Below are 19,913 nucleotides of genomic sequence, written 5' to 3'. Positions count from 1 at the left end.
AGTATTGATTACATAATAGGTGTAAAATAATAAATACATGATAACACTAAATTCCTCAACAGTCAGTAGTAATGTTGTATTTGTAATTTTATGACTTAAAGATTTCGTTATGAACTTGTAGATTTTTTTTAATAATTATTAATCACGCACGTATCAATTCACAAATCAAATATATGGGAAGTAGTAAAAATTGTGTCTGATAGTGCTGACCTTATCGAAGGTAGACTGGATTTAATTAATCTAGCAAAATTGACGTGAAATAAATGATGCCTAACAGTTTGTTTTAATTAACGGAATTAAGATGATGTGGTTACGATTTGTGCTGGTGTCGCTGTTTGCCATGTCTAATGCATTATTTATAGAAGGTGAGTTTACCTTTCTTGGTATAAACTTACATAAGAATAAGGATATGGTTTTAAAAATATTTTGAATTATATATATATATATATATATATATATATATATATATATATATATATATATATATATATATATATATATAAACACTAATTACTTGTTTACCTTTTTGGAGAATAATTTTATTTGTTACAATTAAAATATTATAATATTAAATTAATTTAAAATGACTACAAAACTGACTTCGTTGAAGTAACAGCTAAGAGTGATTTTCGTCGTTTAAGATGCTAATGTATAAACTGCCCATAAAACGCATAATTGCTGTTCGCTGGACTTTTATACTAGTAGTATGTCCAATGGTATTCTGCAAGTCAAGTTGCATACGGGAGTATGGTGAAGGAATGATCTTTAGGGTTTTCGGCTTGATTTGATTTAATCATTTCTGAGAGTATAGCATGAAATGTCTCTACAGATCAATTAGATTGTGGATGGTTAACACTAGACAGTATTAGTTTTATGTCGTACTGTTCTAATGCATAAGAATGCACCTAATTTTTTCGGTAAAGCTTAACCTATGGTTGACCCGGAAGTAGTAGATGGCTTAATTATTCCTTGTTCCAACATTTTATCAATTTGTGTCTATACCTCTTCCTTATGTATTTAAGAATAAAGATCCTTAAGAACCTATAAGATTTAGTAGATATAGGTTAAGCGTTGTTTGTCACAATTGTGTATTTAATTTCGTTTGTAAATCTCAGTTTATCGCCTTCTACATAAAATATATCTGCATATTCATGTCTACAATTAGTTCTTGTTCTTCGTAAGTTAGATAGTCAATTCTTAGTTGTTCTTTAATTATCCGTGTTCTGTCTACTACGAATTCCTCAGTCTTTTTCATTGTAGGATAAGATTGTCTCTGACAATTTTCGAAAGGTTCGATTGAGGTGTAAAAAATTTAATTATCTTAGGTATAGCATTAGCATTAATGACGGAAGTTAAGAATTCTCAGTGTTCATCTAGATGGACTAATTCACTAGGTTATTTAACTTTGTCTATTTCTCGCGCTGATAATATGGTATCTGTATTTGATAAGTTACATTTGAGTCTGCATGTTGGTTCGTTCAGTCTGGCAACCGTTATTCTGGTTGTTTTTCTTTTTATTCGTTTTCGTTTCAGCCTTTTTAAATTTTTATCCTGATCTTGTGTTTTTTAAAAAGTGGTACATTCCCTACACACGTTTTTTTGGGTTTTTATATTTGATTTTGAAAAGGGATATAAATTAATTTTATTTTCATGTTCTACTTGTATTGTTTTCGTAAAGAGTGTCGGTCTTTTGCTGGTGTATTTGTCTCTTGTCCGACTTTGAGAAAGGTAAGAGTTTTAAAATTTGTATGCAACTGTCGGGATTTTATATCTATTACACATTCATAATGATCTAGAAAGTTTCAGCCATGGAAATCAGTGTCTAAATTAAAAATGAAAACTTTGTGAGCATTACCTTCAGTACAGGAAATAAGAACAGATTCTGTAATTATCAATTTTTCGTTGGTTATGCTTTGAAAAGTAACTTTCACGGGAAATCTATTATGATAATTACGTGCTGTGTTTTCTTTAAAAACAGTGATTCCAGTACCCGTGTCAATTAGACGTTTAAATTAATTAGTAGCATCATTATTGTAATATAAATTTTTGTCGGTGTATGAAAGGAGCTTACAAGAATTTCTGTTCGAGAAAATTGAGATTCCGGTGGAAGTTGTCTAAGTTGTGTGTTTTGATTTGTTCTTGTATTTCATGAATTAATGTCTGTTGAATTCACAGGATGATCTTAATTGCAAAGAAAAAGAAATCCTGATCATTTTCTGTATTGAGTATATTATTGGCATCGTTATTATAGTAATATGTCTGCAGATTATTTTATATATAATAATATGTATCATAATTATCTGTGTAATGATTGTGTCATTTCATCAGGGTATTTGTTTAAAACATGCGTCCTTTGGAAATTTGGATTTTGAAATAAAAAGGAAGTTACCTGTGGTATTTTTTAGTCCACCATTATATTGGTTTTGGTAACAGGATGGCCTAGAAAAAATTTAGTTTGTTTGTTCGAAACGTAGAGCGGCATTCGGTATTTAAATGACCAATGCGGTCACAATTTAAACATTTTGTAAATTGAGACGAAATCCTTTTCATTGGTTAAGAGGGTCTAGAAATTTTTGCTTTAGTATTTTATTTTTGAGTTTCGAAATACGATAATTGAAGTTGTCGTCGGATATGATTGCTGCCTTCAATGAGATCAGGAGGGTTGCTAGCTCTAATTTGTCCTTAGCAAAAACAATTTACCTTTTAAACCGGTTAAAGCGTGTTTAAAATTATGGTATTAGTTAATTCATATTGGGTGGCCTTTAGATCTTGTGACAGTCTTAATTTTTTAATCAAATGCATTTTTGCATTCAAAACTTGTAATTGGTTAAAGAACGTTAGAGGTGATTCGTTAGATAATTGTTTTAGTCTTTGTAAGTCTTGTATTAAGGAGGTCAGATCTCTACTGTCTCCGAAATATGGTTGTGTACAGTTATGTGTTGACATGCTTTAAACCTTTAGTTATAGCTTTTGGCAGATTATTACACATTATTTTTGTTGGCTAGTTAAATTGTACGATGGATATTTCATCTGGATCATGTGAAGAGTGGTCACTAGGCGAATTAGACACAGATAATGTAATGTTGCTATAGGTTAGTTTAGCATTGCTACTGAAAGTGTTTAATATTGGTTAAAACGTGTATCACAGCTCGACCTATATATTTTTTCAGAGGGTGATACTTCATCTGGCTATAACAAGTCTGTTTTGTCAGTCAATTTAAAACAGAGGCGTCCGCCCAAGAGCCTTCTAACCGAAAACATTTCTCATGATCTGACTCAACCCAGTAGAGAGAAAGGTATTTAAATACCTGAAATATTGTTTTTGAGAACTTCCTTTCTGAAGATATATTGAAATCATTTTTTAGTTTATTTTGAAAACTGGTAGATTACTCAAAATAAAACAGTGTTTTGCGGGGCTTAGTTAAGGTCTTAACTGTCAGTAGGCGTCGGAACAAAGACGAATCATGAGAAGCAAAATTAAAGATGTATCGGTACGTTATTCCATTTGAACACAATAATTAGTTGAGGGTTTATAAGACCCACTTTACAAGTTACAAGTAAGTTTGGAAATATTATACATATATTTAAATAAAACAGAAGTTACTGTCGTTGTTGACGCAAGGGGAAAAGCAGCTTCTCGTAAAAATGACGACTCAGGTGTTGTTGACCATATTAAGTCATTTTTTTTGCTACTAACACCGCCATACAAAGAAGGAAAATAAGAATAAAAGATACTTATGTTCAGATTTGAATATTAAAAAAATGTATAATTTATACAAAGAGAAATGTGAAAGTGAGAATAGACATCCTGTGAAAGAACAATATTATCACCAAGTTTTCTGCCAAAAATTTAACTTGCACTTTAAACCTCCTTCAAAGAACACTTGGGGCAACTAAGTCAAAAATCCGACAAAAATATCAAAAGATTCGTACTAAAACTGATGAGGAAAAGACATACAACTTAAAGACAGAAAGAGAGCTGCACTTATAGGATGAGACTAATGGTGGAAGGGGTTCTGAAGATCTAGTTTCATTCCTTAGGAAATATTTGTATGAACATGCCACGACATTCAATTACGTGGTTATGTTTTGTGACTCATGCACTGGGCGCAATAGGAATATAAAAACTAGCCTTACTCTACTTAATATTGTTCAAAACCCTCTATTGGACGTGGAAACAATTGATTTAAAATTTATGATATCAGGTCACTCATTCCTTCCCAATGGTACTGAATTCGGTCTAATAGACAGAGCAGCCAAGAAACAGAGGACCATCAATGTGTCTGATGACTGGTACAACATCATTAAAGCTGCAAAAATAAAAACTCCATAGTTTGAAGTTATAAAACTACAACGAAAAGAATTTTTGAGCACAAAATACCTCGAAGATTCAATTAAAAACAGGAAGAAGGACACTGAATGTAGGCAAATCAATTGGTTTAAGATACAGTGGTTGAGGTTTAAAATAGCAGCATCTCTCCAAAAAAAAAACCTATTGCTGAAATTTTGAGTTTCCGAACCTTGGATATCTCGAAAAAGACAAGTAAAACACGGCCTAGAAGAACCGTGGAAGTTCAAACCTTGTTGACTGCACTGTACAGCAGGATCAGCTTTACCCAACTATAAGTCAAATGAATTAAAAAAAAGGAGGACATGTTGTCTCTGCTACCTTATCCACCAAGTCCACTTTTTTGCATTTTTTGTGGTTAATACATCAAATTTGGCCATTATAGCAATGTAAATGTCTGAGATACTCCTTGATCTTCTTAAATTAATTATATAAATACTTTTAAACATATTTATGGGTAATTTCGACAAAAAGCTTTAACTTTAAACCTCTGTAGCTCAAATGTAGATAAAGTAGACTTCTTCATTTTTAATGGTTCAAAATTGGTTCATTTCTATTCTGAACCCTCTATATTTTGTGTATCTTTTTATTTTTTTTTTAAAGTTGCCTATTGACGTCAAATGTCTAAGTTAACAAGTTTCAAGTTATAAGCAAAATAATGAATTTGACGTTTTAATTGTTTATAAAAATATTTTCACTAACAAATTGATGAATCCCTAGATGAGAGTATTTTTGTAACATCTCATACTACACATTTTAACTGTCAAACCGGTCGCAAACCGTATTTGTAAGAGTACGGTTTATTCTACACAAAAAGTACTAATAAACATTTTATGTCAGCTGCATTTTTTGTTTGAAGTATTATTTTCTACAGCGTACAAATTCTTTTTTTTCAGATTTTTTGTTTTATCACGGTTTTCGCGTTTTTCAGTATTTTCCGTGTTTTTAGCATTTTACGTGTTTTTAATGTTTTTCGGCGATTTTCGCGTTTTTCCGCATTTTTCTTGTTTTTAGCATTTTTCGGCGGTTTTCGCGTTTTTAACCATTTTTCGTATTTTTAGAATTTTTCGCTGTTTTTTGCGTTTTTCAGCATTTTTTGTGATTTCAGCGTTTCTTGGTGTTTTTTGCGTCTTTAAGCATTCCTCGTATTTTTAGAGTTTTTCGCTGTTTTTTGCGTTTCCAGCGTTTTTCGTGTGTTTAGCGTTTTTCTGCGGTTTTCGCGTTTTTCAGCATTTTTGGTGTTTTTAGAGTTTTTTGCTGTTTTTTGCGTTTTTCAGCATTTTTCGTTTTGCATTTTTACCCCTCTACGAGGCAGTTGTTAGGGGAAAGCCAAGGGGTAAACGTAATAAACTTTTTTGCATATTTTTTGGGTTCCCAAAATAAATATTCTCAGCAAAATTCAGCTTGTCGGTATAATTTTTTTACGGGTCAACTCTGTGACGACTGGATTATATAATGTATAGTTGTGTCCAGTAAAAAATTAACTTAATTGACCCCTTTCAGGATTAACCACATTTCCAGTATAATTTAAAATTTACTTAGTAAACGCAGTTAAAACATTGAAAACCCAAATAAAAAATTCAAAGAAATGCGGATAGCAGTAAGAATTTAACACTTTTAGTCATAATCCTACAAGAAAAATATCTTAAATATATCAAAATTAAATTAAAAAAAAACGAGTACTTAAAAATAGTAGAAAACGAAACACCAGGATTTGTATAAAACTATCGACACATTAATAAAGAAGAATCATCATCATTATCATCCAGCCTCAAGAGTCCACTGCTGAACATAGGCCTCTTCCTCATGTTTCCAACCACAGTTTTTATTGAGTCTTCTTAAATCGTCAGTCCATCTTGTATGTGGTCGACCGACGCTTCTCTTGTCTTCCCTTGGCCTCCATTCCAGTAACCTCTTTGTTCATCACCCATCCGTCATTCTGGCTATGTGTCCTGCCCATCTCCATTTTAGTCTGGCTCTCTTCTCGATGATGTCAGTCATTCCGGTTCTTCTCCTGATGTCTTTGTTGGTTATTCTGTCTCGCAGAGTGATTCCTAACATGGACCGCTCCATTCTTCTCTGCGTGACTCTCAGTTTGGTAGCTGCTGCTTTTGTTAAGGTAAGTGTTTCTGCTCCGTACGTCAAGACTGGGGGGACGCACTGATCAACTACCTTTCTCTTTAGGCATGTGGGCAGCTCACTTTTAAAAGTTTCTCTCAGTTTTCCAAATGCCGCCCACTCAAGGCCGATTCTTCTCTTCAGTTCATGAGTCTGGTTATCCCTGCCAATCATAATTTCATGCCCCAGGTATTTATATCTATCTACGAGTTCTATTTCTTTTCCACCAATACTGATGTTCTGGTTGGGTACCAAATTGGTCATGATTTTTGTTTTCGAGATATTTATATTCAATCTAAATTTACTGTAGCCACAACGAGTTCCTGTACCATCTCTCTTGCCATACCTAGATCTTCAGCTATTATAAGTATATCATCGGCGAAACGTAAGTTATTTAGATATTCTCCATCTATTCTTATTCCCTTTGTCATCCAATCCAAATTCTTAAAAGCATGTTCTAGCACCGTATTAAACAGTTTAGGTGACATTGGGTCTCCTTGTCTAACCCCCCGTTCTATTTTTGTGCGATTACTGTTAGTATGTAATCTGACAGTGGTTGTTGCTCTGCAACAGCCGGAGAAAGAATAAAAATAAAAGAATAAAGAAGAATGCCGAATACAAATACCTTGAGTTTACAACAATAAAATGGCACCAATAAAGAAAAAATCAAACAAATACAAAAGAATACAGTAATAAGAACAATTAAAAAACTTAAATAATAGCTAAAGTATCCGAAAAACGAATACTCCATTGGTCTAATAAACATAAAAAACAAAAGGAGTTAATTTCGCATAACTATGTCCAATTACTGCAAATTATTCGGAAAATTTAATTATTACCGGAAAGGAAATCATAAGAAACTATTACATCATAGAAAAAAACTTCCTTTGTAACGGCTTTACATTTTTGTCCCAATTATTGCGATAACTAAAGTATCTACATCCTTTATAACCGATTAAAAAAAAATGCGGATTTGAAAGATTTTGTTCCTGAACTTGTAGATATTACATCAAACAGGATAATGATATAGCTAATACCTAATGAAATTATCCTTGAGTATATTGATAACAGCTACAAATAAAATTAATAGGTATAATGTTTAGGTTTTTTTGAATCAATGGTAACAGTAAAATGTTTAATTTGTGGAAAATCTCATATCAGATTTCAACGTTTTATCTTTATAGCAATTACTTTTTGCTAAATGTGGTAAAATTTTAAAGGTGCTATTATAGTTAAATTTTGTCTGTTGTAACAAATAATAACAATCAATCGGACCGCGTTATGTAATAGCGGATCAAGTGAAAAAATGTAGTTTTGAGAAAAATGGGTTTAAAGATTTTGACTGACTGAAGTTTTATATTTTGATAGAGTATTGCAAATATAAAAATCTCTAACATGTTTTTTAAATTTTTTAAAAATAATTTATATTTTAAAAGTATTCGATCAAATGTAGCTTAATTCGTTATTGATTTTTTAAGATATGTATGATTTAAGATCGAAATACTAGATTAAAAGACATATTTGGGGCTTAATCTGATGTTTCAAAATACCTATTATAGTTAATAACGTTTTATTAAATTCTTGGCTTTAATACATATAAAAAGTTATATCGTTTACAAAAATCACTATGATGGGTATTCAATATCAAAGTCTAATGATCCATTAAAGCCGTCAATATCATCTTGAATGCCTTCATTCCCTACTATATTTTCGTAGAATTGTTTGGCATCCAATGGAATAAGCTCCATGAACTACATTATGTCATTAAGCTTTGGAATAAAAACAGGTTTCCCATTAGGCCACAAAATTTGCAGTTTGAAGGAATATAAAAATTCTGTAGTCCTGGTTGCATTTCTTCTGACTCTCGTACTTATGTCTACTTCTTGCAAATTTCCGCCCTGATTTTTGCTGAAATATATTTTAAACGGATTTTCTTCCATGAAGAATTTCCATTTCTTTAGTTTGAAGCCAGTTAATGGAATACCCATTTATATCTTTCTATATACAATATGTTTTAAAATATCGCAAACTTCTTTGACTCTTCTTTTTTACCATTCGAACCATTTATTTGTTTCATTTTCTGTAATTTTTTATAACGTTTATAGAATTATCTGGAGTATACAACCGATTTTGGAGCTTTAGTGCTGCCCAAATTCGGAGTCATTGGGCATAAAACTGTGTCCTGATACTAGAAAGCGATTCGTTATTTTTTTTTTCAGAAGGTATAAGCTCAAACGCAGATTTTAAAAGCATCACAACTTTAATATTGCGGTATTGTCTTTTGCAACTGTCAGACCATAATATCAATTCAGTTACTTGAGGTGTTAGGTTCTTTTGTAAATATTTTAATAAAACAGAACCTACCTCTTGTGCTCCTTTTCCTGCTGTGCCTTTTTCCTGAATATACACCGCAGTTATAAAGCCACAGCTGCCTTTTGTAAAATACAGTGTTCGTTGGAATGCGTGGTAGAGGTAGGGTTTTTTCCAAGTCAAAAGTCAATACCTTCAGATTTTCTTGATTTTTAGCTTTTTAAAGATCTGAATTCATAAGATTTCTACCTGCTTTTGCTTCATCTTGATGAGTATCTCTTAGTCTCTCAAATTTTTTTTCTCTTGCTTAGATGTAGAGCTTTGGATTTTAACTGCAAAGGTATCGCATTGCATGTGTCCTTTATAAGTTGTTTCCTTTGCAAATTAAAACTGTCATAAAATATACGTTTATAGGAAGAAAAAGAAACACTATCCTGATTTTCTTCTTTATACAAGTTAAACATTATGTCTGTTTTAAAAGAGTAGTTCACTTTGGTTTCGATGGTTTCGAAGTAATTCGATCTCTTGAAAGCTAGACAATAAATATGTTGTTTTTTGAAATAAAGAATTAACCGACTATTTGTGGCGCTTGATTCGTTATTATACTTAGAAGATAAGGATTTTTGTTTTTGACAATGGATTATGTACTAATATTGGCGCTTAATTTGATATTCCAATTTTTGTTGTAAGCGTTTTTAATTCTGTAAAATCAACTTGGCTTTTATTTCGATATTACAAATCTCAGTGTGAGATTTTTTTTTAATAAAATAACCAATGACGCTTAAAACGGTTTCTTAAAAACCGCTTTATTTTGTACATTTTTACAAAAAACATATTTTTATACATAGATTTGCACCCTATCTGCTAGATGGCACTGTTATCTCAATTTTGAATTTTTGGCGCTTAATCCGTTATTACATAACGGGGTCCTTGTCTTTTATATCTTAAGTTGGCAGATACAGTATAAGAGACAAAAAGAAAACTGGAAGTCTCCGAAAGAAAAGTCCTAAGAAAGATATTTGGACCTACTAACGAAAACGGAATATGGAGATTCAGATGTAATCATGAACTCTATCAACTGCTCAAAGAGACACCGATCTCAGAATTCTTTAAACTTCAGAGACTTCGCTGGGCTGGTCATGTAGTAAGAATGGAGACAAAGATTGCCGAAAGGAGCTAGATAGTAAAATGTAGGGCGCAAGACCAAAAGGAAGACCACGGAAAAGATTGAAGGATGAATTGGCAGCAGACGCGCAAAATTTGCTAGACGTGAGAATCAGGAGAAGATCGGCGCGGGACCGACAAGGTTAAAGGCGTAGTTTGGAAGAGGCCAAGGCCCGATTTGGGCTGTAGCGCCATTGGAGAGAGAGAGAGAGAGAGAGAGCAGATACAGTATAATATATGGGCTTTTGATTCTATTTTTAGTTGTAGATGTTTCCTGAACAGTTTAATAGATTGCTCCGTATATTTTATTTACTCAAAAGAATGTGATCTATATGTAAGGGTGTCCCAATTGGTTTGTTTTGCAGGGTACACCGAAAACTAGAGGTGATAGAAAAAGTGGTTAAGGCGTCATTACTTCTTTTTTTGTTAAAGTAACGATTGTTTAGTCAAATAATCAATAGCTCCCAACATTAGCGAGATACAGGGCGAGTATTGAAAAATGCCGAAAGCAACGCTTATATATCTTCCTTATTACGAAAAATTAAAAAAAAATCGGTTGCCTGTAAAGTCGGTTTTACGGGCGAAGATTTTACGTGACAACGTCTTTTTCTCGGTAGAATATTTATTGATATGAATATTATTAAATTGCACAATAGGAACAAGGAATTGAATGAAAATAAGAATTGCACAAATTTTAACTATAGAAATATATTTTGTTTACTAAAACATTGTACATGTAAACTTAAACTTAACTAATTTCTACTTGAGTGATTTTGTTGAGGATAGGACGATGATAGGAGAAATATGAAATGAAAGGAAGTGTTTCTGCTGTAATGTGTCTTGAACGCCAAGAACGCTCGAGAAAGACAGAGACACAAGCACAGCACGCACCGATTCAACGCGCCTAATTCTCTAGTGCTGCGCGCGCAGCGGACCGATCCTGTTTGAGTGGGAGAGAGACGCAAGGCATTCGCCGGTCCGGCGGGACTCTCTCTCGTTCGGTGACTCACCGTAACAGACGTGAGCGGGCGTTACACTTTTTCATGAATGACTCCGAGCCACAACCTAATTTAAGACGTTGTCACGTCAAAATGATAATAATATCATTAATATTAATTTAATATTTTTTATTTTATTTAATATTTATTTTATATATTATTTTATATTTTTTATATATTATATATTATTATATTATTATTTTATATATTATTCATATTTTATATATTATATTTTTATATATTATTTTATATATTATTTATTTTATATTATATTATTGATCTTATTATTTTCTACAAAATTTATTTGAAAATTTTTTCGATATATCAATTAGTTGCGGAGATATCGATCATTGAAGTTATTGTTTGCTACCAGTATTTTATATATTTATTTTTTTCAGTTATAAAAAATTACTATTTCCAATTGTGTCTACCAAGTATGGTCACATGTATTTGCCTACATATTAAATAATAATAAGTACAGATAATGTTATGTGACGTTCACTTCTGATTATATATATTTTAATATTTTTAATTTTAAAGAATCAATTTGAAAATCAAAACACTTATTCAGATCGAAGGTTCAAATTTTTGCTAAATAAATTTGAAATTAATTAAAATTTGTAAATGTAAATGGTAAAGTTGAAAATTAAAACATTTACTAAAATTGGAATTTGAAATTCTTGCTAAACACAGTTAAATTCTAACTCCGCGCGTGGTGATTGGTCGGTTTAGTTCGTTTGTTTGGTCGCCCTGTTTTGACAGGTTAGAAGTTATAATTTGTTATTTTAAATGTTTGACTAGCAATACGCGCTGTTTCTTCTCAATCGACTGAATTACGATTGATTGCAGAGTGATTTAAACTAATAATTTACTTAACACTATCAACATTTGTCAATAGTATGACATAACCTATAAACTCAGTTTCTCAACTTTTGTGTCAATCTAACAATTAATCAATCAATCATAGTTTACGATAATGAAATATTAGTGTACAATTATTTACCTTTATTGTTGTAGTTGTTGTAAATGACGAATCTAAGCACTCCACATTTTCACTACAGACACAGCTGACGATACTTTCAACGATTTTCAACTTTAGCGATTCAACGAGCCTAATTCTCTAGTGCCGCGCGCAGCGGACCGATCATGTTTGAGTGGGAGAGAGACGCAAGGCATTCGCCGGTCCGGCGGGCCTCTCTCTCGTTCGGCGACTCACTGTAACAGACGTGAGCGGGCGTTACACTTTTTCTTAAATGACTCCGAGCCACAACCTAATTTAAGACGTTGTCACGTCAAAACTTTATTAAAACTTTTGATATATGTATCATAGTAGGGTTCTGTGGCGTACAAGAATTTTGTTTAAGGGGTCTCACTACAGAAATATGATACCAACATACTATATATCTTTTTTCAGTAATTTCGAGCTACTCTGCAAATAAAATTTTTATACATTATGTCGAACATCATGTTGAAGACACTTAAAAACAAAACGCATTCTAACAGTTTATTGTGCAGATGTTAATCCTCCACAGTTTTATTTAGTAGAAATACAATTAATTAACTTAAAAAACTAAAATAACAAATTTACCAACAAAAAAACTACCAGAACTCATTTTAGTGAAATAATAATATTATTATAAACCTAAAAACAACAATAATAAACAACGTAACAACTACAATAAATTTTACAAAAATATGAAAATTATAATAAATGTTCAAAATGCCCCCAGTTTTGTTGTAATATAAATAATTAACACCTTTTTCCTACAGATCTTACACAATTGAGTATATGCACTGGGTTTATTTTTATAAACCCTTGATGAATGCTCTGTAATAAGTCTTTCTTAGTGTTAAAGTAGGTTTTATAAATATTTTCTTTTAAAAATACCCAAATAAAAAAAAATCAGGAGGAATTAGTTCTGGTGAATAAGGGGGCCCTCTAACAAGACCATAAGTTCCAATCCACCGATTACGAAATTTTTCATACAAATAATTTCCAACGAATTCAGCATTATGAGCAGTGGCTCTATCTTGTAAAAACAAAAATGTGTTCCTTTCAGCCAAATATTCCTCATAAAGTAATGTCCACGTTTCAGCCCCATATATCAAAACCTGTCTTATTAAGGTCCTGTGTATATTGAGCTTTAATGCACGTTTTATATTTTTATTTTTTAAAAGTTTCTGGATATCTTAAACAGTTCTGTTTGCTATTGCTAAGCGTCTTTTTATTTCGTCGCTTGTCGTGTTTGTTGCGTTTACTAGCGATCCAAGATATGTAAATTCTTTGACTTGCTCAAATGTAGGGGTTGTTAATTTGAATTCTCTATTGGATATTTCGGGGGTTTTTAGAAACCAACATATATTTGGTTTTTTCCCCGTTTACCACCAGTCTTAATTCACTTGCCGCGTCCGCAAGCCTTGTAAAACTCTGCACCGTGTCTCTCATACTTCTGCTCACAATAAGTATATCATCAGCGAATGGGAGAATTTACATCGATCTATTTAAAATAGTTCCATTCATTCTAGTATTTTATTATCTGATAAAAGGCAATATTAAAGAGGAGTAATTAATACCTTAACTAACTTAGGTGGGATCTCAAAGTCTATCATTGCATTATATAATTCATTTCTTTTCACACTGTTAAAGGCTGCTTTGAAGTAGACGAAGAGATGGTGTGTATCAATATATATATATATATATATATATATATATATATATATATATATATATATATATATAATCTTAAGTCGGTCATTACATAAGAGACATCGACAAAAATTTAATATTGTTGTATTCGGAGTATTTTTCTAGTGGTTTTTTGTTCTTAAGCCTTTTTTAAGTATTAAATAAAGCAAATTATGTTCAAAGGATAGGATTGATTTTAGTTACCCTATTACAGTTGCAAAATGATCGGTTAATTCGATTCGGCGTCAAATGAAGTCAATTTGGTATCTTATTATATTTTCCTTCCATATGTTGGGGGTCACTTTCCTCTCTAAATACGTGTACCTATACTATACTGTCCGGTGACACCTTCAGTTTTCTTTCTTGTTCACTTTTGCATTCTAATCTTCCGTAATTAGAGTGATCATGGGTGAATTATTTAAACAACTTTCAACAACAGGGTCATCAACAGTTGATGACAACAGTCATCATTAATTTTGTTTTGCCTTTATCTCTATACAGAGTCAACATTCTTAATTACATTTCTTTATAAGTGTATATGTTGGGTCATACCAATATCAAGCCTCATTACCGACATGTCTTCCTTAAACATCTCCCCCAAGTCTTCTTTAGTCTTTCTCTCCTACCCCTTTAAGGAACCCGCAGATCAACAATTCTTTATATTGAGTTTCTCTAAAAGAATTCTATCATACGCTTTCTTAAAATCAATGCATAAAATACCAGTTTCTTTATTCCTGTATTTTGATATTCACTGTCTTATAATGAAAATGCATCGGTTATTGATCTGCCTTGCATGAAGTTAAACTGATAATCAGATATTTGGTTTTCTTGCTTTTGTATATAGTTACTAATATACTGTTTCTTCGTTCATCTGGTATTTGTCCTAAATCCATAATTCTATTCACTAAAAAGTGATCTGTTATCAAACCTGCTCTTGAGTGTAAATCAAATATTAATATATTGATCCACCTCGGTAAGCAACACATTATTAGAAGCATCTGTACTCACTTCTGATTAGGTGGTTAACATACTCCTGGAGTATTCCATCCTATGTACCAAATAAATTTTCCTCAAGTGCTCCAAAATATAATGTTAAAGGGGCTGAATGAAGGGTAGAGCATGAGGTTCCAGAATTTCTTTTACGTATCGCTAGGCTGCCTTGGTCATCTGACGATGACTATAGATGACCTTGACCAATAAGCAATAGCACATCATGTCACAACCCCAACAGTGCAGTGATCATGCCGTTCAACAAAGGGCTGTCGATTTCGTCTTTCAGCACGTCGTTTTCTGACCCTAGCTCGGCCACTTTGACGTCATCTCCGATTACATCTTAACACAATATCTAAATCCTCTTCACAATTTCCCGAAAAGAAAGTAAGTTTCTCTTACTTTAGGTCCTATCCGCATCTCATTAAACTCGCTCAGTTGATAGAAAGTTGCGCGTGCTTGAACTCCACGCTCTACGACTTTAAAAAAAAAACAAGAACCGCACACTTTTAAATTATTAGAGTACTTCAAAGGTAGTGGTTAGCAAATTTAGGCAAAATACTAAGTAAAAACGGAAAACTCAACTTATATAGCTGAAATTCTAATAATTTATTGTTTTTGTCAAGATAAGCCTGGATACCAATTTTATTAAAATAAAATAGTTTATAATGGGTATAAAATTTTTATGTCACTAGTATATTTAAATTCATTATTATCAATAAGATATACTTAAATATTTCATTGTTAAAAGATTTTTTTATCACGGAAATTGTTATCCTTTGTTTTAGAACCATGCACAACTCCAAAAGGCCAACCTGGAATGTGTGTTTATGTGCAACAATGTCCCTCAATTTTAGCAATAACTACAGATTTTGACACACCCATGACAATGGATACAATGGATTTTCTTATTGAGTCTCAATGTGGAAATATGGGTAACATAGTAAAATACTGCTGTTCTAATATAGAACTAGAATATCAGATTTAGGTAGTACGTATACACTTATTTAATTAGCATGTATTTTGTTAGGTGTATAATTTAAAAAAATTTTAAAATATGCTTCTAAATATGTAAAAATTAAACAAAGAATAATAGAATACTTTACGTTAAATTTAAATTTACTAATAAATATTATTAATTAGCCAATTATCATAAACAAGCAATCCAAAAAATAAAAAACAACAAAGCACCAAGAACTGATCAATACGTTGTAGAAATCTACATAGCTATATATATTAGAAATGATTATTTCGACCAAAAAATAATTTATAAATAAGTTCAAATTATCGGGTAAAGTGGTCTGTAATGAAAATCTTTCGTTTTTCTTAATTACTCAATATTTCGCCATTTATTTACTCCTGAAGAAGCTGTTAAATAAATTGCGAAATATTGAGTAATTAAGAAAAACGAAAGATTTTCATTACAGACCACTATACCCGATAATTCGAACTTATTTATATATATATATATATATATATATATATATATATATATATATATATATATATATATACATATATATATATATATATATATATATATATACATATATATATATATATATATATATATATATATATATATATATATATATATAACTGTTTTGGATGGGTTGGAGTTAATAAAAGGGCTATTGGTTAACTATTTTTTTATATCTCGGGCTTTCAATTGTGTTTACAATTATTATCAAGAGCTGCTAAAAAAGACAAAATATCTTACAAGGTTGAACTAGAAAGAAAAAACAATTTTTGTTAACTTACCAAATAAAAATTAGTTTAGTAAATAAAAATTGCTGCTAATACATCTTAAAAATAATTAATATAAAAATGTCCTAATCTAATAAATGCTTCTCTGAAATTTTTAGTATAATTTTGAAAACATTTTTTTAATACAAAAACAATTGAATTTATAAATAAGTTAAAATAGCAACCAATTACAAATAAGCCTCAATGTCATATAAGCCAACTTAAAATTTTTATTTTTGACAATTATATTGCCAAAAATAAAATTTTGTTTAATTTTTTTTTTTTGTTTAGTACCAAAAAAGAAGAAGATTTAATCACCATTGACAGATATCTGAAAAAATGTAACAGATGTATGGAAAATTAAATCAAAATGTGACATTTTACAAGTTGTATATATAAATTATAAATAAAGAATATAATTATAAATTTTGCTTAGATTTTGAATTTCTGATCTTTTGTTTAAATTATTATCACTTTTGCTAATACAAAACCATTTTATATGTATGTATATATATGTACAGTTTGCCGTACATCCCATACAGTAGCCGTGATCCAATTTATTCCTTCTTCCTCCAAGAGTTTTAAAAATTCAGCTTCGATATTATCAGGCCCTACAGCTTTCCTGCTTTTCATCCGATTTACTGCTTCTTCTACCTCGGATTTAAGTATGTCCGGGCCCGTCATCCTCTGAAAATGGATGCCTATAATCCGTTCTTTGATCTTGAAAAAGTTTCTCCAAATATATTCTCCATTTGTCTTTCATCTCTTGGGTGTCAATGATTAATTTTCCATTGGTGTCTATGAGTTTCATTTATGTTCGCTTTTTAAAAGTACCCGTTATTTCTTTTAAGTTTTTGTGTACATTAAAATTGTCATGCTTGGCTTGTGTCAACAATACTAATTTGATCCTAATTCTGGCAAAAACCGTAGAAGGAAATTTGCTCAAATAAATATAACTCGGAATAGAAATAATACAAGGAGGTCAAAACTCCTAGCAAAGGTTCTAACAACAAGCAAAATAAAAACTAAAACAGGAATTAAAGAGGGAGACACTATCTCTTTAAAATTATTTATTATTATGACCATGTATGAATCTTTACAAGAATCTACTATTTTTTTACTATATCTACATTTTGTTTTAAAATTAATTTTATATTTATCTTTTTTATGTAAAATATATTAATTAAAACATATGTAATAATAAAAAAACAATAAAACATTAGAACAGATTACCCATTTATATTTTTTTATTATTTTGTTAAACCCCCTTTATCTTTGATTATTGCTTGTACAAGTCTTGGCATACTTTGAATGCAGTTAAAGGCACTTTGCTTCAATTTGCAATGAAAAATTAGTTTTTCAAACAAAACCATTTTGTTGGTGACTTTTTCATTGGAAATTTTTCGTTTTAGAAATAATTTTAAAGTTAATGCATATCTTTGATTCTGAAAGTCCAAATCAAATATTTGTTGAAAAATCACTTAAAATACAGACAAATTCTTTATTATGTTTCACAAAACCGATAGCTAAAATAATTAATAATATTTTCGTTTCAGGCCTAAATCCTAATCTGATGATATAGACCAATTGGTAACAGATTGATCAGAAGCCTTTTAACCCTTCATTGAAGTAACAAGCAAATCAAAAAGAAAATAAATAACACATATTTTAACCGATTTTGCAGCCAATAGGAAAGATGATAAATTTTTTTGTCCAGTTTGCCTTTAAGTTTATTATATTATAAAATTATTGAAGCCTATAATTAATTCTATTCGGACATGAGGACTAAAGAAAACCAAATGCGTCAAGATTTTTTATACACCAAAATTTTTTAACTGTCGGTCTGTTATGTTCTTCTAGATAGTCTATTTATATTATATTTATAATTTTGTTTTTTTTTATTATTTTTGCCTTTTTACTAAAATTCTTTAGTTTATACCGGTTATAGTACAAATGAAGATCTGTAGAGAAGTTAGACAGGGACGTGCTTTATCGCCACTTTTGTTTAACTTATATTCTGAAGAAATTTTCCAAAACACGCTCAATAATATCAAAGCGGGAGTTACCGTTAATGGAAAATTAATTAACAACTTACGATATGCAGATGACACTGTGATCATAGTAACGAGTATAGAAGATCTACAACGATCTATTGACAATCAATGGTAACGTGATAGAACGTAAGAAGTAGAAAAATATCAGTACTTGGGAACTTTGATCAATGAAACCAATGATCATACTGCAGAAATAAACATGCGAATAGAGATTGCCAGATCAGCATTTATACGAACGAAGCCACTCCTAATGTGCAAAAATCTAAATTTGGAGATCAGACTTTGTACCATTCGCTGTTATATATTTTCAATATTATTATATGGAGCTGAGACTTGGACATTAAAAAAATGCAATTTAAAAACAAACGGGGCTTTCGAACTCTGGTTATACCGCAGAGTATTAAAAATATCATAGACTGATACAATTACAAATAAAGAAGAACTGAAGAGGATTGGTAAAGAAACAGAACTAATCATTACTATACAAACTAGAAAACTGGAATACCTAGGCCACGTGATGAGGGGAGCAAGATATAAAATTTTGAGACTCATAATACAGGGAAGATTCAAGGAAGAAGATCTGTTGGCAGAACTCATGGTTGAAGAATCCACGTGATTGGTATCAATGTAGATCGATTGATTTGTTTAGAACAGCGAGTTCAAAAATAAAAATAGCCATTATGATGCCAATAGAAGATAGTACATATTAAATGTGTATATTGCAATATAAAATTAAATTTTTCACTACGTCAGTCATAACATGTTAGGTCGGTAATAATGTTGTACCTCTCTATTAAGTCCTGATTTCCCAGACGGTGTGTAGTGGTAATTGTGATGTCGTGTATTTTCCGTCTCCAAAGATCTCTGTCTCTGGTCATTTTTTAAAACTTGTATACTAAAACAATAAACCACAACTTTCACCACCATTAAAAGTTGTACATACCACTGCATTATACTTTACCATTACTACGTAAAGACTCGGCTACATTTAGTTTAAACGAGTGGTTCCCAAAGCGTGGGTCGCGACCTCCTGGGGGTCACGTTAAAGAGCTGAGAGTGTCACGAAACGATTTACAAAAAAAAAATATAACTTTTTTGTTTTTGTTTTTTTGTTGATAACTTTAACTAATTAACTATTATCTAATTTTTGTTCTTATTCCTCCCTTATAAATTACTTTAATCCATACCTTATTTTCCTGGAAAAATTTATATTTTCTAGCCTTTGCGATTAATAATAGCATGCAATTTTTTTCATAAATTATCGAAATCGCATAACTTACATTTATACCTGCCAAGTTAAAATTAAAAAAAATAATAATATAAGTAGCCACCTTCTACTATTTTAGGACGTCTTGTATAAACTACATAGTTAATCCAAAGTATCGACTCAACCGTTCGTCTTGTTGTAAAATGTTATCATCTCTGGCTTCACTTTCTCTCCGAAAATATGATCGTTTGTTGGTATGTACGCATACCAACTTGTATTGCTAGTATTGCCT

The 19,913-nt window shown here is 31.1% G+C and overlaps 1 long non-coding RNA gene across 1 annotated transcript; it reads left to right on the top strand.

Moving 5' to 3' along the window:
• The first annotated feature begins 206 nt into the window (after positions 1–206).
• Positions 207–18,251, top strand: LOC140447033 (uncharacterized). The gene is made up of 3 exons (XR_011951558.1): positions 207–365; positions 15,403–15,605; positions 17,917–18,251. It is a non-coding gene; the product is annotated as an uncharacterized lncRNA (long non-coding RNA).
• The last annotated feature ends 1,662 nt before the right edge of the window (positions 18,252–19,913 follow it).

Source organism: Diabrotica undecimpunctata, chromosome 7, assembly GCF_040954645.1.
Source record: "Diabrotica undecimpunctata isolate CICGRU chromosome 7, icDiaUnde3, whole genome shotgun sequence".
In the NCBI taxonomy this organism is placed as follows: Eukaryota; Metazoa; Arthropoda; class Insecta; order Coleoptera; family Chrysomelidae; genus Diabrotica; species Diabrotica undecimpunctata.
This window is presented reverse-complemented; position numbering and strand designations above follow the sequence as displayed.